This window comes from Mchenga conophoros, linkage group LG14 (assembly GCF_057382185.1).
Source record: "Mchenga conophoros isolate Kocher_MC1m ecotype Shallow Benthic linkage group LG14, M_conophoros_male_GT1.1, whole genome shotgun sequence".
In the NCBI taxonomy this organism is placed as follows: domain Eukaryota; kingdom Metazoa; phylum Chordata; class Actinopteri; order Cichliformes; family Cichlidae; genus Mchenga; species Mchenga conophoros.
Window position 1 is genome coordinate 7,026,010 of NC_140539.1, and position 12,533 is coordinate 7,038,542.

The following is a 12,533-nucleotide window of genomic DNA, read 5'->3' on the forward strand; positions in this document are numbered from 1 at the left end:
AGCTTCTTCAGTTCTAAGGTCAAATGGTGGAGAGTCCCAGATATAAACCTAGTGGGAGTATCCCCCCACAGAGGGACAAAAGGACCCCCTGATGATCCTCTAATCGCCTGAGCCAAGGTGGGAAACTGGGCGTGGGTCCCAATCAGCCAGAGTTTCGGGTGTGTTCATTGTGAAACCTGGCCCCACCTTATCATGCGAATTCCTGAGGTCAGATGGCCCAGGATGTGAGTGGGCGTTAAGGCCTCTGGGAAGGGATCTCAAAACTGGATTATAGATGGCAGAGACTTGGTGTCGTAAACCCCCGCCTCTGTTCAAAGATGGTCGCTCACAGTGGACATAGATGGCTTCTTTCACTCCTCTTTCAAACCATCTGTCCTCTCTGTCCAAAATGTGAACATTGGCATCCTCGAAAGAGTGTCCTTTATCCTTAAGATGCAGATGGACTGCTGAGTCTTGTCCTGTGGAGGTGGCTCTTCTGTGTTGTGCCATGCGCTTGTGAAGTGGCTGTTTGGTCTCTCCAATGTAGAGCATTCCTCGCTGCACTGTACAGCATACACCACATTGTTAAGTCTGTGTTTTGGCGTTTTGTCTTTCGGGTGGCTCAGACCTCTACATTGGAGAGACCAAACAGCCACTTCACAAGCGCATGGCACAACACAGAAGAGCCACCTCCACAGGACAAGAATCAGCAGTCCATCTGCATCTTAAGGATAAAGGACACTCTTTCGAGGATGCCAATGTTCACATTTTGGACAGAGAGGACAGATGGTTTGAAAGAGGAGTGAAAGAAGCCATCTATGTCCACTGTGAGCGACCATCTTTGAACAGAGGCGGGGGTTTACGACACCAAGTCTCTGCCATCTATAATCCAGTTTTGAGATCCCTTCCCAGACGCCTTAACGCCCACTCACATCCTGGGCCATCTGACCTCAGGAATTCGCATGATAAGGTGGGGCCAGGTTTCACAATGAACACACCCGAAACTCTGGCTGATTGGGACCCACGCCCAGTTTCCCACCTTGGCTCAGGCGATTAGAGGATCATCAGGGGGTCCTTTTGTCCCTCTGTGGGGGGTCACTCCCACTAGGTTTATATCTGGGACTCTCCACCATTTGACCTTAGAACTGAAGAAGCTTCTCGGATGAGAGGTGAAACGTCTTCAAGCAACTTAAAGAAGTCCAGACGCTTTTCTTTGCAAGCTCCTTTGACCAAAAGTTAAACCAGTTCCACACCACTGAAGTTGCAGCATTTTTACAAACCAATTCTGGTTCATCCGTTTCATTCAACGATCCGCTTTCGCCCTTCTCATTCTCTGTCGCTGCCATGTGCGTATGAAAACAAAGGCACTGCGCATGTGTGTTTTACCCATATTCTATCGCGATATTTCATTTTCTTATCGTTGCCCAACATTATACCTGTATTACAGTGAACTGATATGGCCCAGCCCTATCGACATCTATATCGTCTAGAGGAGGATAGACTTTGGAGAACCAGTAACTTTTTCTTTCTGAGGCCCACTATCGAAACTTAAGCAGTTCTTTAGATGACAGCATGTCTTTAAAACTGCATCCTTGCATTTAAATGGTTGTTCTTGTGCTGTTCCATGGAGCGCCAGATTCAATTGTATTATAAGATGGGCCTAAAAGTAACACTTATCACATAACATACAGTATGTGATTTCACTTATTTAATCTTTCTTTCCTGGTTAGTTAATGCCTGTATTTTATACTCAATTCCAATTTTATCTTTCTATATATCTTCTATATAACTTTTATTCTTGTGTAATTATTGCCATTGACCTGTTAGCATATTCAGTACTTTGTTAATCATCTTATATTATTCATGTTTTAACCTGCTGTTTTATTGTGAAGCACTTTGGTATACCGTTGGTTTTTAAATGTGCTATATAAATAAAGTTGTATTGTAAAGTTGTATAACATACAGTATCACACATAACAGCATTATCTGATATTTACCATGAGACCTGGAGAGCACATTCATGCTACCAGGGGGATTTGAAAGAGCAGTAAATGGGTTTGAAAGGGCCCACGTGTTAGCATATTTACATGCAGCATTTGTAAAACGTGACCGTAAATATCTGTTTGTGTGGGTTTCTTGAGTTCATTGAATTTAAAATGGAGTTTGAATGTGCATTTTAGACTTCTGGCAGAGAATTCATTCTTCTTGTTGTGGAATTATAAATTCAAATAAGCTTTCCATGGTGAAAGTTTTGTGCTTTTTAAAATCCTGAGGAAATTTCCTTTTCTGATTTAATTAAACTGAAACTGAATTGAGCCTCCTCTAAATATCTGTGTGCTCATCCTTGTTTGTGTGTTCGTGCCAGTATATCGAGCCAGACGTCTGAGATGTCTCTGTGACTGATAAAAAATGAAATGAACCGTAATGAAGATGGACAAGAAGTTGGCTCTCATTTCCTCCTCCTCCCCCTCCTCATTTCTTCTTCCTGATGTTTTTTTTTTTTTGGCTGGATCCTTCTGTCTTCCCCCCCCCCCCCCCCGATTTCTTCTGCCTTCATCTCAGTTTGAAAGCCAGATTGTGAGGCTGGTGACAACATGGGTCACTTTCATTTTCCTGTCAAACATATAAAACCAGATTTCAGAGGAAATCTATGTGTTTGATTCAGTTAATCAACCAGAGATGTGTAAAACGTCATTATGCTAAGGATATAAGCCAAATATGATATTTAAAAGGTTGACTTCTGTGGGGAGTATTCCCATTAATGCCCATAATGTTGAGCTAACTTCTGGTATAATAGCAAAAAATAGAAACTTTTTAAAATTTTTTGCACAAATCCCAGTTGATCTTCACGAGGACCTTTAGGAACTATGAAAACAGCTGCCAGAATCAACCTGAAAACCAAGAACCTCAAATAACCTGCTGCCACATTTCCCGTGAGACAGGGCTGCAATGTTGAATAGTTGCTTAATTAATAGTTTTTCTGAGAAACTCTTCTGAACAATGATGAAGTTCTATGAAAATGTTCACAAAACACACATACACATATGCAAACATGCAATTACAGACCAGCAATAATGAAGGACTGATGAAGAGTGCAGCAAACTGCTGCAAAAAGAACGTGTCTCTGTGGAGGTCTGGAGTGCTTTATGTTATGCTCATGGACCAAGGCTTCTATATAAAACTAATAACAATGTCCTTTCATTTGCCCCCTCCCCAGTCCCTCTTCTCCATCTTTTTTTTACTTCTTTAGTCTCAAGTGTCAGAAACCCCATTACAGTAATTAAGTCAGTGGACCCTCAAAGAGCTCTCGTTCAAACAGCCAGGGAGCGAGAGACGCATGGAGGGGGAGAGATATGGTGGGAAGGAAAGAGATGGATTGAGAGAGCTCAACAGCTCTAAGGAGAGATGAGGAGAGGGAGAGAATAAGTGGTGGATTGAGGAGCGTGGAGGAGGAAAGTAAACTGGGAAGAAAATCACAGCAAGTAACTCTTAGGTGTACATGGAGCCGTTTTTTCTAACTTAAAGAAATCAGCAACACATTACCTTGGAGATGCTGCTGTAATTAGCACAAACAAACAATATTATTTTCCAGATGACTGGCAGGCTCCTCCAGCTTCTGCATTTTTACACCAAACACCGCTCAATGGCTTTATAGCACAAAACAAGAATGTACCCGTCTTCACTGTGCCTTGGTTTCGCTCCAACTTTTTGAGATGAATTGGTAAGGGTACCCACAGTTAATTTGCAAATGGTATTATATTGTGTTAAATACTGTCATACCTTAATAAAGTTAACGAAGAGCAAAAACAAACAGCTTTATAAGATAAATAAATGGAAACAAGTCATCACAATCCATCTACTGATAAGAAATATGAGCTGAAGTTGAAAGCTCTGAGAAAAAAAGCTGTACTGCTGCTTTACTGAATGTTTTGTGACAGTTGCTCAGCACTATAACTACATTGTACTTTTTATTTATTATTTAATCAAATCAAATCAAATCAAATCACTTTTATTGTCACATCACATGTGCAGGTACATTGGTACAGCACATGTGAGTGAAATTCTTGTGTGCGAGCTTCACAAGCAACAGAGTTGTGCAAAATACAATAATGTAAACAAGCAAAATACAAGAATGGCTACATCTGAAACTAATAAATATATGTACAATATATAATAGTATATGCATTTCTGGATGTGTATACTAAATATTTTTCTACACGTGTGTGTGTGTGTGTGTGTGTGTACACATATTTTACAAATTAAATAGAGTAAACAATAAATAAAATATATAAAAATATACAGAGTTGAGACATGTGCAAAACAGTGGCATTACTGTACAGTATGGAGTGCATAATGTTAAAGTTCCAGTAGTGAAGGTGAGGTGAGGTATTTACCATCTAGCCTTGCCATATTTTTTTTATGAAAAACTGACTAAAAATCAGAAAAAGCTTTGAAGAGAAAGCTAATGTGAGCACCCCAACATCCTAACAAAGACAATGCAAGCAGTTTATGTTAAGATTAAGTTCTTTATTTATAGTTATCCAAACAACTAGAGAAGCAACTCAACTATATGTCTACTTGTTTGGTTATGCCAGTTGAGACCTTAAATGTGCAATGCTGCTTGCATTGCTAAGTCCTGTCATTTGATCTTAGTCATTGTCGCTTTATAGTTAAGTGGGAAAAAGGCTATCTCACTTTTTATTGGGCACAAGGTTTATAAGAACATTGGGCATTGATTCAGTTTAGCTTTTATAATAACTCATACTGACATGAAGTTTCTGGGTTGTGAATATAAGGTGAAAAAATACTTTTCCAATGGAGAGGTCAATAAAGCCAATGATGTGTATAATAATTAATGAATCGAAGGTGCACCTATGCCATTGACAACAATGGCAACAATGAAACAGGAAATGTTTCAGCCTGTTGTACACAGTGACTGCAACAAGCCAAAATTAAAAAAGGAATCAAGGTGCTGAGGAGAAAGTGGCATCACTGTGATTGGAAGCGGGACAGGCTAGCAGACAGCAACCTGAATTCTCAGAGAGAACCTATGAGCATGTGGGAGGGGTGGGAAAAGGACAGGTGTCAGGGCCCCATGATAAAAGGCTAGCAGCAGTGGAGTTCTAGACACTGAGGGGGATGAGCGTACAGGGATGGAAAAGGCTAGGGCTTCAGTGCCAGGAGTGCTTAGAGCTGTACTCCTGCATTGATATTCTGAGCTCATAGTTTGCTGAAAAACCCCTCCTCCTCTTTGCTCTTTTTCCCTTCCTTCGGTGATGTCATCTCTATATGGATCCTCTGGTCAGATGCCACCATCGCTTACATCTCTGTCACTGTCACCATCTGTGCGCACACACATCCACTTAGCCTCAAAGCGACCTACATCTTAATGCACATTTGCTGCAAAGGACACAAATATGTCTGCATTATTAGATGGGTGGAGTCAGCAGAAAACTGGATGGAGTGGTCATGAAGCTGCATATAGTCCATGGTCTGAGATCTACTGAAGGGAGAAAAGCTTTATTGGTTGTTTAGGCTGGATAACCATACCGGTCGCAGCCACTGTGGAGTGGCGTGTTGTTTTTTAATATAAGAAAGTGGTTCCAGTGGTGGCCATTCATGTGGGGGAGAGGTGGGGCCATAAATCATTTCAAATCATTAGGAATTCATGCTTGGGAGTAGAAAGCTGTTGTGTGTGCGCTTGTGTTGCTTTTCTGTGTTTGGAGTCAGAAAAGAATGTGGCCAAAGGCGCCTGCCATTGAGATTTCAGTTTAATTACCCAGCAAACCACCATGAGAGGTAGCAGGAGGCAAATACTAGTATATAATGATCACCTTAGCTTCAAGCTGCAAGGCATTGTCAACTAACAACAAGACAGGTCCAAATGACACTTTCTTAAATCAGCTGGAGAAAGAAATCTACCAGGTCCTCTGCAGGCCTCATGTTAAATTTCTAATATTCAGATGAGTTGATTTGGGAAGAAGGTGTGTGTCAGATGAAGTGTGTAAAGTATGGGAATTTGCCCAGCAAGACCAAGCCACAAGGAGGAAACTACTGGAACGATCTACTTCCCGATTGGCTGTCGATTGATTAAGGAGGTCACCTGAAAGTCATTCTCTTGCTCTCCACCGCCCCCACGTGTGACCTACCCCACAACCCTCCCTGTTCTCCCCTTTCGTCTGTCCAGAATTACAACACAAGGCAATTAAAGCCAACCTGCCAAGCGACTTGCTGTTCCGGGCTCGTAATTTTTAACTCGCCGTAATTAAAAGTGTTACAGCGACAGCAGTGAGAGGGAGGTAAGGATGGGTAGGTGTTGGGGGAGGATGAGTTGAGCCATGATTGATTGATGGATGGAGCAAGGTTGAGATTTGGTTAGGTTGGAAAGGGCATGTTTTGAAAAGGCAAGGTAAGGGCAAAAATCAAAGCTTAGAGTTTGACTGGAGAAAAGGAATGCAGAGGAAAAACAGAGCTACGGGTTGGTAAGGGAAAGAAATTGCATGGGCATGTATCTGTGAAGGAGTGGGTGTCTACTATGCTGACAGGATCCTGAGGGAATTACTAACGAGATGACCACGGTGAACTAATTGTATCTGCTGTGCTCTCTTGTACAATCAATCAGATAGTGCAGTGGAGGCCAAGAGGAGCATGTGTGTCGGTGATGGCTTTTTCTCATGAGATGCATGTTCATCACAATGGAAACAAAACACTTGTTTTCGTCATTTGTCAATGTCGTCAGTCTAATGCCAGAAACGTTAAAAGACAGAGGCTCAAAAACACTGAACCTTTGGGAGAATTTTGCAACTAAAGGTTAGATAGATAGATAGATAGATAGATAGATAGATAGATAGATAGATAGATAGATAGATAGATAGATAGATAGATAGATAGATAGATAGACTCTCCAGTGACAAAAAAGCATAAAGCTAGGTTAAGATAAAAAAAAAAACTTTAAATGTATCAGTGACTACTAAAATAGAAGTCAATTTCTATAATGTTTCAATAATAATGATTTGCTTCTTTTGTAAAGCACAACCATAATTTCGTGCCATAGGGTGAATTTTTGGCCATCAGAAACAGCTCAGGCCTTCAATAAATAATAGCTGCATGACATGAAAAGTGTGAGTAGCTAAAATTGTAAGTAAGGAAAATTTTACTTAGCCAAAATATTTGACAAAATGCTAACATTTTTAAAACAATAAGTAACCGTTGACCTGGCTTAAATAGTAAGTAAGAGACATATTTTCAAACCAGTACAATATATTAGCATAACGTAGTGGGTAAATGGTTAAAATGTCCAGGTCCTTTCCTTGTGAGGTTGTTACTGTTGATTCATATCAGAACATAATCAAGTTTATGTAATTAACGGTGTGAAATGACATACAGCTTTACACAAATGCAACACATGATGTAGCTGACTTTATGCCTGAGTTTAGATGTCTTGCTGTATATAAAAATAGGCTGGAACCACACAAGCACAGCAAACACTATGTACAAATATACATTATTCCTTTCTCGCTGTTTTGGACGGTATGGCCTAATATCTCATTTTAATATCCAGCCAGGCTTTATGGCACATTCTCCAGACAGAAAGACACACACACACACACACACACACACACACACACACACACACACACACACACACACAGTGTGCGATAACAGATGGTATAATATGGAAGAAATCATAAGGGTTGAGTTAACAGTTACAAACCTTTCGGTATTTTTCTTCCTTCTGCCTCGTCTATCTTCTCTGCTTCTCTCTCTATCTTCCTTCCTGAGTTTCTGTCCAAATTTTTTATTATCAGGCCCAATAAAAGAGCGTGAAATGAAAACATAATTGGGTTTTAATTTGTCTGTGGTGCTCCAGACACCCAGTGACAAAAGCCCAACCAGATCTCTGCTCACTGCCTCATTAAGGGACAGAGACAAGGAGGAGGTAAAAGTGCTTCCAGGAAATAAATTTTTCTTCCCATTAAAAAAAACTTGTCTCAGCATATGTGTTGATAAGAGCCAGTCATGTGTGTATTTATTTACACTGCTCTGTTTCCTCATGTGTTGGTTTGGTTTACTGTGTGGAATACACATTATGCTCTGCTGCAGGACTAGGTATGCTTAGAGCCTATAAACAAGTGTTCAAGCGGGAAAGCTCAAGTACCCTTAAGTAGCTCCTTATCACCACCTTGACAATGTGTGTAGCCTTGTGTGGATGTGTGTGAATCTGTGTGTATTTTACTCTCTGGCTCGTGGCTGTGTAAGCCTTGAGCTTCTTAAAGAGCCCAGTGGGACAAGTAGGAACCAGAGCAAGTGCTTAACCTGCTCCACTCCCCAAAACAGTGGCTTCACTCTGCACAGGCTCACATTTTTGCCTATCTAGGAACATTCAGCACCCCTCTGTAATATTATAAACTACATTAACTCTCACTTTATTTTTGGTCCAGTTAGAGGCAATATTTACTTTGTTCCAAATAGGACAATTGTATCTGCTGTATCTGCTAAATTTTAACTTTAAGGGGTCTTGATGCATGCTCAATCATCCAGGTACGTAAATCTCCAAAAGTTGATTCTGTTCATCTGGACTTAGCGTTTTCATTGGGAGAAACGTTTCGTCTCAGCTGACTGCAGGTTTCCTCAATCTTATAAACAGTACATTTGCATAATGACTGAAACTAGCCCACTGAAGGAACAATGGGCTGGGAAGTCAGTTCCTTCATCATAATTATGCAAATTCTCATGACCATTGATCAAAAACCACTGATCAAAGCCCACTGATCAATGGCCATGACTACCGTTCACAGAGAGTTGGGGGGATGGCTGCAATCACAGCATTGTAAGATGGTGAAAGATGTACCCTTAGATGTACCCGTCCTCAATTCAGAGATGGTCTTTCCCTTTTCTGGTTATATTCTCATCGTCTTTGTACACCTGCATTTATTGACGAGTTTTACTGCAGATTGTTTTTCCAATATTGTAAAATTCATAAAAAAAAATAAGTGCTTTCTATTTGGGTGCTATAGTGTCAGGGTCCTGGTATTCTGCATGCTGGCTCATTGATATGAGTAAATGGATGGAACTGAGCAGGAAACATCTGTCATAACAAAAATAATTACTTCAAGTTGTTGCTGCTGAAGGTGGCTCTACAAGCTATTGAATCACAAAGACTACACAGAGTCCTGTGAAATAATTTTTTCACAACATGTATATAACTGTGCATAATATTGCTGAAAAAGTATGAAGTATCCCTACAGTTGTAATGGAGAGCAGAGCTCTTCCTCAGAATAGCCGTTGTCAAACACTGTAATTCAACAATAGCTTATAAAGTGAGATTTTGCGGTACAGCTGGCACGTCTGGGCTGCAAGAACAAACAATTTTTAAAAAATTTGTAATAAGCAGATAGATAAATTATGGGCCAAATTTTAGTGACTAAGGTAAAAGTTGATATGAAAGATGAATTTAGAGTACTCTGTATGTTTGTCTGTTACCTGAATTAAAGTCTGCTGAAATTATGTTTTATCAAAAATAATTTATCTTATATAAAAAGGTGCTGTGAGACTTCCTTATTGGGTACCCTGAGAGTATGAGACAACTCCTGAAATCTAGTGTCAAATATCAAAACTGTGAGAGTTCTAAACTCAACCTAACTATATAAGTGAAAACACATTGAATTCAATTAGATATAGTTGAAGATCAACGTAAAGAGCATGAGCATTACCCAATGACTTGAATGAATTTTAATGCTCAGCAATACACACAAGACAGAGTGGGCAAGCAACACACAACAACAAGTTATGGAACTGACCCATTAGTTACCTTAAACTAGAGATGGACCGATCCGATATTACGTATCGGTATCGGTCCGATACTGACCTAAATTACTGGATCGGATATCGGAGAAAAATAAAAAATGTAATCCGATCCATTAAATATCACGAAAGCACCTCACAAAACTTGCAACACGCCGTAACTCACCTCAGAACGTTAGCACGTCGGAGCAGTATGCATCACGTGATAGAGCGGCTGTGGCATGCGGGACCTGTCGGTGGTCTGGATAGCATTTGGAGCTTCGCTAGCAACCCGGCATTTCATCTCCGACAAAGTTATCCCCGAGAGAAGTAAAGCAAGTGTGTAAGTCCATCTCTGAATGTTTGTAAAGCATTCCTGCGTTAAGCTTAACAAGCGACTGCCTCTCGCTCTCCGGCTGCTACTTCAATCATGAAACTGCTTAATGATCAGCTGATCGGCTTTTCTGTCGCGAGTCTGTGTCTCTGGTTTGTTTTTGGCCCACTTTGCACCAGAAAGAGGAAACCAGCGGCTGAACAACAGCAGCACGTTTAAGCTTGATCAGCTGTTGTTAGAATTTATTTATTATTACTTTCTACTCCAGGATCTTTTTCTACAGCTGACGGCTGGTAACTGTGCAGGGGCGGATCTAGCAAAGTTTAGCCAGGGGGGCCGATAGGGCATTAACAGGGAAAAGGGGGCACAAAGACATACTTTTCTTTCTTATTCTCATTTAAAATGTCGAGCTTTTAATAAATAATTATCCGAATCTTACACCCAAAGTTTTAATTTGATGTAAAATGAATAGAAGTCAATTACTGTATATAGTGACTATTAAGTCTAATATATATACCCTAGTAAGCTATAGTACTTTTTCCTTTGAGAAGGTACCATCTGTGCAGTCTGCAATTTTGTTGAAGAAAGATGTTGAATCTATTTAATATTTCTTGAAAAATAATTGATTTCTGTGCATTTTTTTTCACACTGCATCAAATTAAGGTTGATTACGTTGATTAAGCATCATGAGGTGGAGTGTGAGGGGTGGTTCCCTATTTTTTATTTATTTTTGTTGTTGCTGGGAGTTGGAACCCTATTAGTTAGGTTGCTTAATATTTACGCTAAGTACTCTTTAAAATACCAGAATAGGGAGGATGGTGTAGGTTTAAGTTTATTAGATTGATCAGTATTGCTGAACTATGAAATTTTTTTTTTTTGCATATAGGTATAACAGAATAGCTTTAGTGTAGTTGTTGTTTTAAACTTGAGTATGAACTTATACAAAATGCAGCAAGATATTTTTAAAAAAACAGTTTTGTTGATTAAAAAACACTATATCGGATTCATATCGGTATCGGCAGATATCCAAATTTATGATATCGGTATCGGTATCGGACATAAAAAAGTGGTATCGTGCCATCTCTACCTTAAACTAGCTTACTTTTATGTATTTTAATGAAAGTTTCCTATAGCCACTCTTTTAGTATGGAAGCATACTTATTTTCACTCAAAGTAATGGCCTGTATTGCTGATAACTCATTCACTGAGTTTTTTTTGCAGGTAAAATTTAATCAACAAGGCTCAATCATTTACAGGGAGCCTGTTTCAGTGTGACAAAACAACACATTGCAGTCATGTGTCAGGTTTTTCAATTAAAATGTCAGCACAGAATCTATCTTGTAGACACACAAAGGCATTTTGTGCCCTCAGTGTTATAAATCATGGCTTCAACATGTAATGTTTGTTTCCTATGATTGCAGAAGAGGGAGAAGTGAGGAAACAGAGAGTGAAGCTGGTCGAACAACAAACAGTAAAAATGAGATAATGTGTTTGTAAAAACCCTAAAGACTCTTTATCTCAAAAAAACAGATTTGCTGCCACCCAATCCAAAAACATGTCTGGAAAAATTACTTTCATTGGTTTTGCACAAGCACGACTAACTGTGGATGTTGCAGTGTCCATGGCAACCTACCTGGCTTCTGCTGCCGTGTTTTGCTGAATGGGCCAATGTCGAGATAGCCAGTCGATAACAGTACATGGTGTAATGGACGGACTATATGAAACAAGGCCAGGGGCTACACCACTCCAAAGGTAGGAACACGAACAGAAAAAATGCTGACTGTGTTAAACAAAGATACAACTAAAGTAGAAATAGCCCCAGAGCCCAGCTGTTGAAAAGGAAGAGATGAGAAAGAGAAGCAAATTATTTCAACTGACTCCATTCAGCTTTACTTTGATTTATTTAAGGGGAAACTTATGAAAGGACAAAGGAGAATGTGAATGCCTTTGGCATGAGGCTTTCTTATTACCTGAATGACAGCACAGCAGAATCTATTTTAAACCAACATTATTCACATGTATTATGAGGTGTGAACACAAAGTACAGAGAACATGTCCAAAGAAATCGAAAGTCTAACCCAATTTAAATTTGGCTGATCTTCCATTCAAGATCAGCTTCCAGTGGACTTTAGGACCATTTGCAGCACAGCTACTATTTTTTATTTTTCAAATTAAAGCCACGCTATGTTGCTTTGCAGATATGCCTCTGTAGTCCACACTGGATCTACTGAAGTGTACCAAAGTGGCTTAAATCTGTTAACTTTCTTACTCAGTGGCTCATTGAATGAACCCTATTTTATCAGTGTTTAGGTATGTCTGCACCGGCAACAACCAACAGTAATGACCAGAGCCCATAGAATGCTGGTTAAATCCGCAATCTGTCACTAGCAATGACAGGTGGTGTTTATATATGCAGTCCATTAGTTACACCTTGCTA